This window comes from Pristis pectinata, chromosome 28, assembly GCF_009764475.1.
Source record: "Pristis pectinata isolate sPriPec2 chromosome 28, sPriPec2.1.pri, whole genome shotgun sequence".
NCBI classification, from domain to species: Eukaryota; Metazoa; Chordata; class Chondrichthyes; order Rhinopristiformes; family Pristidae; genus Pristis; species Pristis pectinata.
In genome coordinates this window covers 4,525,576-4,538,933 of record NC_067432.1, presented here as the reverse complement: position 1 = coordinate 4,538,933, position 13,358 = coordinate 4,525,576, and the positions used below count along the sequence as shown (strand labels likewise).

Below are 13,358 nucleotides of genomic sequence, written 5' to 3'. Positions count from 1 at the left end.
TAATAAACCAATACAGATACTGATACATCTACCATATCATGCCCCCTTAGGATCTTACATGCTTTTCTATAGCTCGGGCAATCAGTTCTGGCCTGGGTACTGGAAAGTGAGGCAATAGACTCAGTACTCCGGGTGTCGTATCACCAGAAGCCTGTACAGTCGCAGCTAGTATTCCCACCTTTCAAACTCTATCTCTCCTTGCAACGAAAGCCAACATCTCATTTTGCATCCTAATTATTTACTGTATGTACACACTGACTCTCTGTGTTTCTTTTACAAGGACATACAAAAGCTGAATGCCAGCATTCATTAGTCTCACACCATTTAAACGATATTCTGATTTTCTGTTCTTTCTAGCCCACATTATACTCCATCTGGCAGCTTTTCACCCACTCAATTAACTTGGTGTCCTCCTTGCAACTTACCATCCCACCTGTCTCTCCATCGTCAGCAAGCTTGTATCTAGCATAACTCACAAGGCGCTGGAGGAATTCAGCTGGTCAGACAACATCTATGGATGGAAGTGGACAGTTATTCAACAACTTGAATCCAGCACACTGGATCTCTTCTACAACATCATCAATGCATCAGTATTGGTTTATTATTGTGACATGTACCAAGATGCAGTGAAAAGGTTTTGTTTGCATGCCACCTAGGCAGATCATTCCATACATAAGTACATCAAGGTACATCAAGGGGAAAACGGAATGCAGAATATAGTGTTACAGTTACAGAGGAAGTGCAGTGCAGGCAGACAATAAGGTGCAAGGACTATGGTGAGGTAGATTGGGAGATCAAGAGTTCATCTTTATTGTACAAGTGGTCAGTTCAAGAATCTTAGAACCTCAGGATAGAAGCTGTCCTTGAGCCTGGCGGAAGAAGCTTTTGCATCTTTTGCCTGATGGGAAGGGGGAGAAGAAGAAATGACCAGGGTGGGAGGAGCCTTTGATTATGCTGGCTGCTTTCCCGAGTCAGCGGGAAGTGCAGACAGAGTCAATGGAGGGGAGGCTGGTTTCCGTGATGGACTGAGCTGCATTCACAACTCTCTGTGATTTCTTGCAGTCTTGGGCAGAGCAGTTGCCGTACCAAGCTGCGATGCATCCGGATAGGATGCTTTCTATGGTCTCAGGATAAAAGGGTGGACATTTAAGGTTGAGATGAGGGGAAATTGCTTTTCTGAGGGTTGTGGAACTTTGGAGGAGAACTGTGGATATTGCGTGGTTAAGTATTTTCAAGGCTGGGACAGACAGGTTATTGGGCTATAAGGGAATCCAGAATCAAGGGGAACGGGGAGAACTGAAGCCAGGAATAGATCTGCTGTGATATTATTGAATGGCAGAGCAGGAGCGAAGACCCTGTGGCTGACTCCTGCTCCTATTTCTTAACTTCTCACACAGAGGTGGTTGTCTGTCTCTAATCAAATGCAGCTACACAGCACTTTGAGTTTTCATTCACACAAAGCATTCTGCTTCCCAGCCAGTGGGGAGCTCTGCTCAGTTGTAATTAACTCCTTGCTATTGAAATCTCTCTGCCTTTTGGGGAAGTTGACTATCTCCGCATGTCATAGAGTCATAGAGTTGCACAGGACGGACACTGTCACTTTGGTCTAACTTGTCCATGCCGACCAAGTTGTCTACCTGAGCCAGTCCATTTGCCAGCATTTGGCTCATGTCCCTCTATACCTTTCCTCTCCATGTATCTGTCCAAATGCCCTTTAAATGCCATGTGGAAGCAACACATTTACAGGGACAGTCAGAAGAGTGGGGCCATTGACCAAAGTTTCAGACTTAGAAGAAAAAACATCATCTGCTGCTAGATAACAATGCTGAAGAAATGCCAGCCTTGGCCGCAGGGTTGCCAACTCTTGTTGATGCATTCCAGTTTCATTATATGTCCTCCATCAAATGTTGTGCCCCATCATTTTCTCCCTCCTCACTGGGTGCTGACACGACTGTCTTTGAGGTGCTATGCTTTCCAATGGCTGTTTAGGAAGGGGCTCAATCCTCATTTTCTATTGGCTGATTCTACCTAACAACCTCTTCCTGTTTATAATAGATTTGGAACCAAAGAAAAACCCTCTTGGGTGTTTGCATCTCCAGAGTTTAATATTTTGTTCCTTGGAAATCCCAGACAGCCCCAGCCCTAACAATGCTCATTGGGCAGATCAAGCACCTACCAGCAGCTCCAACCCCCTCCAAAACAACAGAGCTGTGATATGAGTATAGAGTCATAGTCATACAGGAAACAGGCCCTTTGGCTCAATGTCCATGTTGTTCAAAATGTCTACCTGAGCTAGTCCCATTTGGCCCATATCCCCTTAAACCTTTCCTATCCATGAACCTGTCTAAATGCCTTGTAAATGTTGTGATTGTACCCACCTCTACAGCTCCTTCTGGCAGCTTGTTCCATATACCCACCACCCTCTGTGTAAAAAAGTTGCCCTTCGGGTCCCTTTTAAATCTTTCTTCTCTCACCTTAAACCTATGTCCTCTAGTTTTAGACTCCCCTAGCATGGGAAAAAGACTATGCCCATCCACCTTATCTATGCCCCTCATGATTGTATAAACCTCTCTAAGGTCACCTCTCAGCCTCCTACGCTTCAGGAAAAAAGTTCTGGCCTATCCAACCCCTCCTTATAACTCAAGCCCTCCAGTCCTGGTATCATCCTCGTCTTTCCTGTGCCCTTTCCAGCTTAATGACGTTCTTCCTACAGCTGGATGACCAGAACTGCACACAATAGTCCAAGTGTGGTCTCACCAACGACTTGTACAGTTGCAATATGACTTCCCAACTCCTGTACTTGGTGCCGTGACTGATGAAGGCAAGAGTGCCAAATGCCTTACTCACCACCCTGTCTACCTGTGTCTCCACTTTCAGGGAACGATGTACCTGTATCCCTGGATCTCTCTGTTCTACGACTCTTTCCAGGGCTTTATCATTTACTGTGCAAATCCTGGTTTGACTTCCAAAGTACAACACCTCGCACTTGTCCGAGTTAAATTCCATGTGCCGTTCCTTGGCCTACTTCTCCAGTTCATCCAGTCTGTGTTGTAATTTTAGATAACCTCCTTCACTGTCCACTAACTGAATCATTGCACCACGGGTTGCAATATAGGCTGACCCTCCAGTGCAGTACTGGAGGAATGTTGGAGATGTCTCTTTCAGATGAGATGCTAAATAGAATCCTCTTCTGTTCCTTTAGATGGGTGTACAAGTTCCCCATGGTATTATTTCTCCATTTTGTCCTGGCCAATATTTATTCCTCAGCCAACAAAACTAAACAAAACTTGCCATGGGATCTGCTGTGCACACAGTGTGTGCTGCATCTTCTACACTTGGGACGTCTTGAAAGGAACATGACAGGAGCTATGGAAATGCGTGTCTTTTTTTCTGAGGGAAAGGGCTGTTTAACATTCAGTAATGGCTGGCTGCCTTGAGTTGTCAGATGTCCCCTGTGTGGCCATTGCTGCTTGTTCTCAATATAATCTTTCCATTGTTATCATGTCAGAGTTATAAAACAGTTGAGCTTTTCCAATTCAGAACATCATTAGTGAGGGACCCTGCATTACGAGTGTGTTGTATAATTTAACACCAGCAGGTTTCCAAAAAAGCATGAAGGCTGATTATGTGCAGATTACGATAAGTTTGATCAAAGCTGCTAGGAAGGGAGAATTGATTTCCATTAGTCCTCATGTAATGTGCAGCCAATACCATTCACTTTTGTTCTTCAACACCGGTAGAATTAAACTTTTTGAGTTATAGTGTATTTTTTCTGCATGGATTCACAACATTAATTAGTGTGCCTAGTTTTAAAGGTGAAATATTGCTGGGCTGGGCATGCAGGTCTTGTTATAAGATTTTTTTTCCGCTTCCAATCTAATATCAGGGGTTTTCAAATGGAAAACAGAATCATTGATTGACTGAACGTTTAATGAGCTGTAACAGAACATGTTTAGAAATCCAATTCCGATCACCGGCAGCTCCATCCACAAACTATCCGTTTTAAGGGTGTCTTTCTAACAAAAATATTTCTGTCTGTAACGCCTAGTTCAGGCAACAGTCGACTTCCTTCTTCTTCATTGGTTAAATCTCTGATTTATTGTGGCTCAGTGGGCAGGACCCTCATGGCTGAGCCAGAAAATTGTGGGTTCAAGTCTCAATGGAGGGAGCTCGGCTTAAAATTGGGTGTTGATGCCCTGAGCACTGTACTGAGAGAGAACATCTCTTGATGTTGGTTGAGATGTAAAGCCAAGGTAAAAATTGGTTCATTATTGTCACATGTACCGAAGTACAGTGAAAAACTTGTTTTGCATGCCATCCATACAGATCAATTCATTACAAAATGCATTGAGGTAGTACAAGGGAAAACATAACAGAATGCAGAATAAAGTGGTACAGTTACAGAGAAAGTGCATTGGCAGGCAGACAATAAGGAGCAAGGCCATAACAAGGTAGATTGTGAGGTCAAGAGTCCATTTTATTGTTCAAGGGGACTCTTCAATAGTCTTATAACAGCAGGATAGAAGCTGTCCTTGAGCCCGGTGGTACGTGCTTTCAGGCTTTTGTATCTTCTGCCTGATGGGAGGGGGGAGAAGAAAGAACGTCCAGCATGGGTGGGACTATATTGGCTGCTTTACTGAGGCTGTGAGAAGTGTAGACAGAGTCGACCTGACTGTTTTCTAAGGTGGAACCCACAGCGCTATTTTGTAGAAGAGTTCTCCTCAGTGTTCTGGGGTAGACATTTATTCTGCACCAACTTCAGTAGAGCTGATTGCATCATTGTGCTTTGGGACATTCTGAAGTTATGAAGTACAATGCATTTCATCTCTTCATTTCCGTTTGGTTGTTGGTGTACTGTGGTGCAACGATTAAGTTAGTGGACAAGATCGGAGTTCTGGATCATTGATCCAGAGACATGAATTCAAATCCCACCACGGCTGTTGAAAATTTAGTTCAACTAACCAAATAAATGTGGAATTAGTGCTGGTAACCATGGACTACTGCATTATTGTTGAAACCTTCCAGGGAAAGAAATCTGCCTGGTGTGGTCTACATGTGACTCCAGACTCACCAACATGGTTGACTTCTAACAGCCCCCTTAGTATAGGGGCATTAGGGGTGGACAATTAATGTTGTTATTTCTAGCAACATCCACATCCCATGAATGAATAAATAAAAAGGCCTGGAGACACCAGAGACCGCAGATGCTGGAATCTGGAGCAACAAACATTCTGCTGGAGGAAATCAATGGATTGAGCAGCATCATTGTGAAAGGAATTGTTGATGTTTCAGGTCAAAACTCTGCATCAGGACATAATGTAAGGGCCAACATAATGTTTGACAGACATCAGAAGACAAGAAGGAGCACTTAAACTCTGCAGGGTTGTGAGTCACAGGGCAAAGAAAGCTTCTTAATGTCACCTCTACTAAATAAAGAGGAGTAACTTATTGAGCCTAAAAGACCACCAATGGCAAATGTGCTTGCCTTGAAAATTCATTCTCAGCAAGGGGCTTGCTGGCAAGGTTGGTATTCCTTATTGGACCTTACATGCCCTCATCAGTTCAATACAACTGAAGCCTATGAGAAGTTAATGTCAAAGTCACAAACCTGCATGAACCTAGAGTCACACAGAGGCCTAATTCTCCATCTAGAACAAAATTAGCTGCTTTTTACATCCCTGTTGCTCCACCCTCAACGTTCAATCCTTTCATCACCTGTGCATCAAGGCTCAAGTGCGGACAGTCTGCAGAATGCAGTGCAGCCATGCACCAAGAGTTTTTCAACAGTGCCTCCCAAAAGGACCAGGTACAAGCTCCACAAGTCACACAGAGAACTGACTTTGGAAATATGTCTGTTCTGTGGTTGTCAGCCACGGCCAAGAAAGAACACTAGTGCCTTTACTTCCTCAGGAGCATGAGGAAGTTCAGCACGTCCCTGTTAACTCTCACCAATTTTTATAGATGCACCATAGAAAGCATCCTATCCAGATGCATCACCGCTTAGTATGGCAACTGCTGTGCTCAAGACTGCAAGAAACTGCAGGGAGTTGCAGACACAGCTCAGCACATTATGGAAACCAGCCTCCCCTCCATGGACTCTGTCTACACTTCTCGTTGTCTTGGTAAATCAGCCAGCGTAATCAAAGCCCCCTCCCACCCCCGATATTCTCTCTTCTCCCCCCTCCCATCAGGCAGGAGATACAAAAGCCTGAAACCATGTACCACCAGGCTCAAAGACAGCTTCTATCCCACTGTTATACAACTATTGAATGGATCTCTTGTACGATAAAGGTGAACTCTTGACCTCACAATCAACCTCGTCATGGCTTTGCACCTTGTTGTCTGCATGCACTGCACTTTCTCTGTATCTGTAACACTTTATTCTGTGTTCTGTTATTGCTTTTCCCTTGTACTACCTCGATGTACTGATGTGATGAAATGATCTGTCTGGATGGCATGCAAAACAAAGTTTTTCACTGTACTTCTGTACTTGTGACCATAATAAACCAATTACCACTTACCAAATTACCAAACTCCATACACAAGAGCACTGTGGGAGTACCTTCAACACACAAATTCTGCACCATTTTTTGAAGGGCCATAATTTTCAACCTTACCAGAATTTCCAACGACATTCAATGAATATTGGATTGCTCCACCAGTAGAAATAACTTTTTTTCTTGCTGACCTCTGTTATCATTTTGAAGACTTCCAAATGGTCACTGTTCAGCCATCTGTGTTTAGGGAAAAGAACCCAACCTCTTCAGCTGTGTGGGTGCGATTTCTCCACTGTACATAAGGATCAACATAACGTTTAACAGACATCAGAAGACAAGAAGGAGCACATAAAATCTGCGGGGATGTGTGCTTAAGATGCACGGCAAAGAAAGCTTCTTACTGACACCCCCACTAATGAGTCTATTTCCATTTTGCAGTGGAGCCCTCGTGACAAAGAGACAATTTCCTGTGGGAATTATTGGATGTTTCTTGGAACATTTCACTCATTACAGCATGAGTAGAACAGTGGGTGTCGGGACGCATGCAAGCCACGTACAATTAGGATACCGAAGGTGCTTAATGTCAGCTGCCATGGGTCCCTACTTCAACTCAAAAGTTGCTTTTAAATCTGAAAGATTTGGTTCTTTTCTTTCCTTGAAAAGTGTCAGATTGAAAAAAAATTACGTTTAGACCAGACAAAAAGTCAAGAAATTTTACATCATTTTTCTGGGATTGAAAATGGATCGTTCTTGTTTCCTGTAAGTAATGCAGTCTCTGTACTAAGTAAACCCATGCATCCCCACCCGAAATAAAATGAAGACTGTACTTTGCATCTAATACGAATGCTTAAGAGCTATCTTTTCAGACCAGTGGAAGTGACTGATCATTTGACATGTAGAGAGCTCAGTGGTGGGCACCAATTTTGGACTGGCACTGTACAAATGGAACTCATAATCTTTGTATTACTGATTCAGATACATAACACGGCATATTGATGCCCATCGTTAACCCTTCTTAATCATCCCTGATTTTTAATCACTTAACCGATGGAAGCTAATTTTGCAAATCCTACATAAATAGGAACAGGAGGAGGCCATCTGGCCCATCAAGCCTGCTTTGCCATTCAATAAGATCATGGCTGATCTGGCTGTGGACTCAGATCCACCTATCTGCCTTTTCCCCATAACCCTTAATTCCCCTACTATGCAAAAATCTATCTAACTGTGTCTTAAATATATTTTGTGAGGTAGCCTCTACTGCTTCCCTGGGCAGAAGATTCCACAGATTCACTACTCTCTGGGAAAAGCAGTTTTTCCTCCTCTCCATCCTAAATCAATTCCCCCGAATCTTGAGACTATGTCCCCTCGTTCTAGTCTCACCTTCCAGTGGAAACAACCTTCCTGCCCCGATCTTATCTATCCTTTCCATAATTTTATATGTTTCTATAAGATCCCCTCTCATTCTTCTGAATTCCAGCGAGTATAGTCCCAGGCGACTCAATATCTCCTCATAGGCTAGCCCCTCAACTCCCCTCTAATCTTTTGTTTGATTAACTTCAGTCTATGACCCCCGCTTGTTGCCCACTCTGCTGTTACAGAGGTCCTTCCACACCTCTGTTAATTCTCCCCCAATATCCTTTGATACAAAGAACCCCCACCCCCACCAGCCTGGTCACTCTCTGACCTAGAGTAACACACTGGAGGAACTCATGAAGGGTCTCGGCCCAAAACGTCAACTGTTTATTTCCCTCCATAGATGCTGCCTGACCTGCTGAGTTCCTTCAGCATTTTGTGTGTTGCTCCTGATTCTGCAGAATCTCTTGTGTCTCCACACGGCTACCACAGTGCTGTCTTTTTAAAATAACGTTCCCTGATAGAGGTAGCCGCTTTAAGGGAAAGTTGTAGTTTACACTAACTTTGTTTTCAATTAAGTCAACTCTCATCACAAGTCACCTTTAACTTGTTGCTAATTAATCCTCAATGAAGTGTATTGAGTTTAAATTGTTTTTAAATCACACATTTTTAAGTGAAGATGTCTGTGAAACACAGGGGTATATTTTTAAATGTCTTAGTCAGATGTTGCAATCTTTTTGCTCTGTAACCTTGGGTCACTAATGCGTGGTTAATGCAGCAGGAGAAAAGGTGTAGAAGGCACCGCATTACTGAAATCGCTGGGGTGCGCTGGAGCTGTAAACCGTGTTACTCATTATGAGTTGTGGTAGAGTAGACAGATGTGACTAGAGACTTTGTCTGCAGTCTTACTGAAGGGGAAAATCGAGAGAGTGCATTCTGTGTTACCCTCTTCATGCTCCCACTGGTTGAGGAGTCACAGAGTCATGCAGCATGGAAACAGGCCCTTCGGCCCAACTAGTCTATGCCGACCAAAGTTCCCATCTGAGCTGGTCCCATTTGCTCACGTTTGGCCCATATCCCTCTAAACCTTTCCTATCCAAGTACCTGTCCAAGTTCCTTGTAAGTGTTGTTAATGTACCTGCCTCAACCGCTTCCTCTGGCAGCTCGTTCCATAAACGGACCACCCTCGGGGTGAAAAAGTTGCTCCTCGCATTATAAATCTCTCCCCTCTCACCCTAAACCTATGCCCTCTAGTTCTTGATTCTCCAGCCCTGGGAAAAAGACCAGGAGTCTGGACTGGGAGCCAGCATAAAAAAATCCGAGCTAGGATTTGTCAGAGTGGAATGAGGAAACTCTCCTCCACAGCTTGTAATTGGGGCCGGCTCTAATGTTGATTATAGAACATAGAACATTACAGCACAGTACAGGCCCAGCGGCCCACAATGTTGTGCCGACATTTTATACTGCTCTAAGATCTATCTAATGCTTCCCTCCCACATAGCCCTCCATTTCTCCATCATTCATGTGTCTAAGAGTTTCTTAAATGTCCCTAATGTATCTGCTCCCACAACCTCTGCAGGCAGTACGTTCCACGCACCCACCACTCTCTGCGTAAAAAACTTACCCCTGACATCCTCCTAATACCTTCCTCCAATCACCTTACAATTATGTCCCCTCGTGTTAGCCATTGTCGCCCTGGGCAAAAGTCTCTGACTGTCCACTCGATCTATGCCTCTTATCATCTTGTACACCTCTATCAAGTCACCTCTCACCCTCCTTCTCTCCAAAGAGAAAAGCCCGAGCTCACTCAACCTATCCTCATAAGGCATGCTCTCCAATCCAGGCAGCATCCTGGTAAATCTCCTCTGCACCCTCTCTAAAGTTTCCACATCCTTTCCATAATGAGGTGACCAGAACCGAACACAATACTCCAAGTGTGGTCTGACCAGAGTTCTATAGAGCTGTAAACATGAGACTGATACATTGGCCAAAGATATTTAGGAATATGGGGGAAAGGCAGAAATATGGATTGTCACAAATAGGCCACAATCTCATTAAGTGGCAGAACAGGCTTGAGGGGCTGAATGGCCTCCTTTTGCACCTACCTTTCTGGGTTCCTGATTTGCCTCTATTCTCAGCCACTGAGGGACCTCCCAAGCACACCTGGCTCAGTGCCATTGCACTGCATTCTGTTTCTGCAAGGTCTCTCAGATAAGTTATGGGCAGCAAACCGGCGCAGCTGGTAGAGCCGATGCCTCACAGCTCCAGTGACCCGGGTTCAATCCCGATCCCCAGTGATGTTTGTGCGGAGTTTGCAGGTTCTCCCTGTAACCGTGTGGACTTCCATTGGGTGCTCAGGTTTCCTCCCACATTCCAAGGACATGTGGGTTGGTAGGTTCATTGGCTGCTGTGTATTTCCCCAAGTGTGTACGGTGAGTGGTAGAATCTGGTGGGAGTTGCTGGGAATGTGGGGAGAATAACCAGGATTGGTGTAGGATTTGTAAATGGGTGTTCAATGGTCAGCATGGACCCAATGGGCCAAAGAGCCTGTGTCCATGCTCTAAAACTCTATGACCTAAGAATTTCAGCACCGAAAGTGGCTGCTTCTGAAACCTTGTTATGTTTCAGTTGGCATAACGTGTGTGCTAGACACAGTTCAAAATTAGTGTGTGAATCAGCTCAAGGTTTATGTCACTGGAAGGCACTTGTTTCTCCAAAAACATAATGTGACATATGTTGCCTCTCTGCCCTTTCTCCACTGTCAGCCTCCTGCTGACAGAATGCTCATTAGATGGGCCATTGGCATCAACGTCTTTCCCTTTGACCACCTTTTCCCTTTGGCACTGAGCATCTCACCAAGGCTTTGTCTCTCTTGATTGTTACATTGAGTCCCATGACATTGGTCCTGATTAGCAGGTTCTAGCCCCACATCTTCCACCAGTGCTGACAGCCAGAAGGGAATAAAAATCTCCATAGTTTGGACTTCAGTTGCTTCGTGACATTAACTGAAACCTTGCATGACAGCTGTTGGAGGATGAGCTTGGTTAACATACTTAAGCACCAGGACTACAGTGTCCAAGGTACAGGAGCCACTTGGTAGTCTGTGGTGAAGAGATGACATACATTATGTCGGACTTTCTGGTCTCATGGACCACCTATGTCCATTGGGGCCTTCTCACATCTGTCCCATCACTGGATCCTTAATTTTTCTTGATAGGCACAGCTGCATCACTTTTCCTGTTGGGTTTGTCTTTGCCTTTAAGAGATATTTATTACTAGCTAACCATGTATTAATTACTTAAGTGTTAGTCATCACTTATCCATGGAAACCAGCCTCCTCTCCCGAGACTCTGTCTACACACTTCTCACTGTCTTGGTAAAGCAGCCAACATAATCAAAGACCCCACCCACCCCGGACATTCTCTCTTCTCCCCCCTCCCATCGGACAGAAGATAGAAAAGACTGAAAGCACGTACCACCAGGCTCAAGGACAGCTTCTATCCTGCTGTTATAAGACTATTGACTCTTGTATGATAAGATGGACTCTTGACCTCATAATCTACCTCGTCATGACCTTGCACCTTATTGTCTTACTGCACTTTCTCTGTAACTGTAACACTTTATTCTGCTTTTTTTTATTGTTTTCCCTTGTACTATCTCAATGCACAGTTAGAACATAGAACATAGAACAATTACAAAACAATTCAGGCCCTTCAGCCCATAAAGCTGCCGATCATGTCCCTACCCTAGAAATTACTAGGCTTACCCATTGCCCTCTATTTTACTCAGCTCCATATACCGATCTAACAGTCTCTTGAAAGACCCTATCGTATCCGTCTCCACCACCGTTTCCGGCAGCCCATTCCACGCACTCACTACTCTCTGAGTAAAAAACTTACCCCTGACATCTCCTCTATATCTACTCCCCAGCACCTTAAACCTATGTCCTCTTGTGGCCACCAATTCAGCCCTGGGGAAAAGCCTCTGACTATCTACCCTGTCAATACCTCTCATCATCTTATACACCTCAATCAGGTCCCCCCTCATCCTCCATCTCTCCAAGGAAAAAAGGCTGAGTTCCCTCAACCTGCTTTCATAAGGCATGCTCCGCATTCCAGGCAACATCCTTGTAAATCTCCTCTGCACCCTCTCTATGGCTTCCATATCTTTCCTGTAGTGAGGCGACCAGAACTGAGGTCTGACCAGGGACCTATATAGCTGCAACAATACCTCATGGCTCCTAAATTCAATTCCCCAATTGATGAAGGACAATACACCATATGCCTTCGTAACCACAGAGTCAACCTGCACCGCCACTTTGAGCGTCCTATGGACTCGGACCCCAAGATCCCTCTGATCCTCCACACTGCCTAGAGTCCTACCATTAAGACTATATTCCGCCAACATAGTTGACCTACCAAAATGAACCACTTCACACTTATCTGGGTTGAACTGCATCTGCCACTTCTCAGCCCAACTCTACATCCTATCTATATCCCTCTGTAACCTCTGACAGCCTTCCAAACTATCCACAACACCCCCAACCTTCGTGATGTAATGAAATGATCTGTATGGACGGTATACAAGACAAGTTTTTCACTGTACCTCAGTCCACGTGACAGTAATAAACCAATTTATCAATTTATTTACCAATTTACTATAATATCTTTTTCCCAATTTGCCATAACCAAGTCATGCCTCACAGTTTGTTTTATTCAGACTTTAGATGGTTTCAGATTGAACTAAATCACTTCTAATTTTTATGTAAAATTCTACTGTATTATGATCACTGTTCCCTTTCCCATAACACAAGACTAAAATAGTCTATTTCCCCTTTTGATTCCCCAACACCTTGATCTAAAAATACCCTCTCATACACTCCATGAATTCACCCTCCACACTGTTACTGCTCATTTGGTTTATCTCGTCTATTTGTCTATGTGAGACAGCTCCTCTTTCCGCAGTATTGATACCAGTGCCATGAATCAGTCCATTTCTCCCATGCAATCTTTAAGCCATGCTTTCAGCACTCTCATCTTATTGATCTGATGCCAATTTGTATATAGTTTGGGTAGTTATCCAGAGATTATTACCTTTATAGTTCTACTATGCAGGAACTACTATACAGGTTCTACTATAAAAGATACAGGAGCCTGAGGGCACATACCAGCAGGCTCAAGGACAGCTTCTATCCCACAGTGATAAGACTATTGAACGGCTCCCTTATACGTTGAGATGGACTCTTGACCTCACAATCTACCTTGTTATGACCTTGCACCTTATTGTCTACCTGCAATGCACTTCCCTGTAGCTGTGACACTTTACTCTGTACGGTTATTGTTTTTACCCTGTACTACCTCAATGCACAGTGTAATGAATTGATCTGTATGAATGGTATGCAAGACAAGTTTTTCACTGTACTTCGGTACAAGTGACAATAATAAACCAAAACCAATACCAATACCAATAGCAATACCGATACTTTTCACTTTGGACTCTAATTGCTCA

The 13,358-nt window shown here is 44.0% G+C and overlaps 1 long non-coding RNA gene across 1 annotated transcript in view; it reads right to left on the bottom strand.

Moving 5' to 3' along the window:
* Window positions 1–429: 429 nt before the first annotated feature.
* The window catches only part of LOC127584071 (uncharacterized), a 29,688-nt gene continuing 16,759 nt past the window's right edge, over window positions 430–13,358 (bottom strand). The window contains exon 3 of the long non-coding RNA XR_007958339.1: window positions 430–511. This is a non-coding gene — a long non-coding RNA (uncharacterized LOC127584071). The remainder of the gene's footprint in view (window positions 512–13,358) is intronic.